The 2,481-nt window shown below is 50.4% G+C and overlaps 1 non-coding gene across 1 annotated transcript; it reads left to right on the top strand.

Annotated features, from left to right (window-relative positions):
• The first annotated feature begins 2,074 nt into the window (after positions 1-2,074).
• Positions 2,075-2,142, top strand: Trnaa-agc (transfer RNA alanine (anticodon AGC)). The gene has a single exon. It is a non-coding gene; the product is annotated as a tRNA-Ala (tRNA).
• The last annotated feature ends 339 nt before the right edge of the window (positions 2,143-2,481 follow it).

Below are 2,481 nucleotides of genomic sequence, written 5' to 3'. Positions count from 1 at the left end.
TGGGGGACACATTGAAACCATAGAACCTACTGTTCCTGGAACCTACCAACAAGTAAATATGCCTGGTTGAGCCAGGTGGGGGTAAGAACCCAGTTACTGCAGCTGCTCAGCTGCAAGCCAGCACCAACCACCAGACACATGTGGCTCTCCTAGACCCATGGGTCCCTAGGTGACCTGCCAGCTGACCATAGTGCCACGAGCGAGTCCACTGGGTGCCCAGAACTGCCCAACCCAGCCCAGTCCAAATTGCAGACCTGCAAAATCTGGGTTGATGAATGATTGGTGTTTGAAGCCTCTGGTTTTTTAAAATTGTGGTAAAATACAAATAATGTAAAAATGATCATTTTAACCTTTTTTAAGTATAGAAGCTCCTTGACTTAGGAGGAGGTTACCTCCTGATCAACCCGCTGTAAGTTGGAATTATTGTCAATAAAAACCTCACAGGGCGGGAGGTGCAGCCCATTGGTGGAGCGTGTACTCAGCATGAGCGAGGCCCGGGATTCCTGCCCAGCACCGCACGCACAATGTCGAATCTTCTTTTATGATAGTAATGGACAGTTCTGATAGCCCCCTTCCATGCCCCTCCAGACCTGAAGGCCTAGATTAACATAACATCTGCGGACCTATCTGCACAAGCCTCCATGTGCCAAAAAAATGTAGGGACATGTCAGGGCAATAGAGTGGACAGGGACCTCTCCTTTTTCAAGCTCAGTGTACTGTGCTTGCAGTTTCTGGGCTGTGGGAACCTTGTGCTGAGACTCCTGTTATGAACCTGGAGACTTACAGCTAAAGACCCGGGGCCTGCTGTCATGGATCCCTGGCCCTGGCAGGAGACTGGGAAAATTTCCTTCTTATTCTTTGTCCCCATGTTTCAAATTCTAGCATGGGAGAATGAGGAGGTTGGTCCCAGGTACCTCTCTGGGGGTTTCATGGCGGTTTCTGAGGCAGGTGAGAATGGTGGGGTGGTAGTGGGCAGGAACAGTCTAGAATCTCTGCCAGCCAGGGGCTGAGATGAGACACGGTTACCAGGTTGCCGCAAATGAGGAATGTTCCCTTTGGCCTGGAGCCCAGACCCTACTGGTTGGTGAGGTTTTCAGGGAGTCAAGAGAGAGTAGAAAAAAGCATTTGCAGCCAGGCGCGGTGGCACACACCTATAATCCCAGCATCTTGGAAGACTGAGGCAGGAGGATTGTAAGTTCAAAGCCAGCCTCAGCCATGTTTTTTTTTTTTGGTACCGGAGATCAAACTCAGAGGCACTCAACCACTGAGCCACATCCCCAGTCCCTTTTTATATTTTATTTAGAGACAGAGTCTTGCTGAGTTGCTTAGGGCCTCGCTAAATTGCTGAGGCTGGCTTTGAACTTGCGGTTCTTCGGCCCCAGCCTCCCGAGCATGCAACCAAGCAACTCAGCGAGACCCTGTCTCTAAATAAAATATAAAATAGGACTGGGGATGTGGCTCAGTAGTTAAGCGCCCTGGGTTCAATTTCTGGTACTCCCCCCCTGCCCCCCCAAAATAAACTTGCCAAGGTGGCTCACCTTGAAGGTTCTGGAGCCAGACAGTTGAGTTCATACCCTCAGCTGGTGTTCACTGGCTCTGTGACCCTGGGCAGGTGGAATGGATCCTGCAGAGCTGTTGAGTGGATTGGGTGAGACAGTGGAATTTACAGTGCTCAGTCTGGTCCCTTCCGTGTGACAGCCAGGGATCCAGAGAGAGAGGTGAGAGAGGGTCCACAGATGTCTGGGCTGGCTCCTGGTGCCTGCTGGCGAGCTGGGCCTCGCTCTTCCCATAAGGGCTAGCCCAGTCTCACAAGCACCTTGCAAAGCTCTGCTTGCTACCAACCTACTGGCTCTCCATCAACCCAAGCAAGTTACAGGATCAAGGCCAAAGTCAAGGGGTGGAGGGAGGTACTCTACTTCCAGCGAGAGAATCTGCAAGGTGACATGTAAAGGGATGTGGGGGAATAATTCCAAGGAGGTGGAAAGGAATTGGAGACCCATGATCTATATCCCACTCTGTCCAGCAGCTTGTAAGCCATTAAGAACATACTAGAAGGAAAAAAAAAAAAAAAACTGGGAGTAGCTCAGTGGTAGAGCGCTTGCTTAGCATGCAAGGCCCTGGGTTCAATCCCCAGCAACCCCAGAAGAACAAAATAAAATCTTACACTCTATTAAATCTCCTAAGCCCCTAAATTCTAAACTGTGTGTGTGTGCGCGCGCGCACGCATGCGTCTATGCATGTGATCAGGAGTGAGTGGGGAAGACCAGGGGCTCGCTGTCCCTCCCCAGTCCCCATGAACCCCTGTTCTAACCCAGATTCTTTGTCACTTGCTGCTTTGGGCTCGGTGAATATGTTAACTGACTGATAAATACGGACATTCACATGGACAACACAAATCCCACTGGGCCTTCCACTGAATGTCACTGAGTCACTTTAACCACTGGAACTGAGTTCTGGTGCTCTCTTTTGCGTCTTTTGAAA

The sequence above is a fragment of the Sciurus carolinensis genome, chromosome X (genome assembly GCF_902686445.1).
Source record: "Sciurus carolinensis chromosome X, mSciCar1.2, whole genome shotgun sequence".
In the NCBI taxonomy this organism is placed as follows: Eukaryota; Metazoa; Chordata; class Mammalia; order Rodentia; family Sciuridae; genus Sciurus; species Sciurus carolinensis.
The sequence above is the reverse complement of the archived record's forward strand: the minus strand, read 5'-3'. Positions and strand labels throughout refer to the sequence as shown.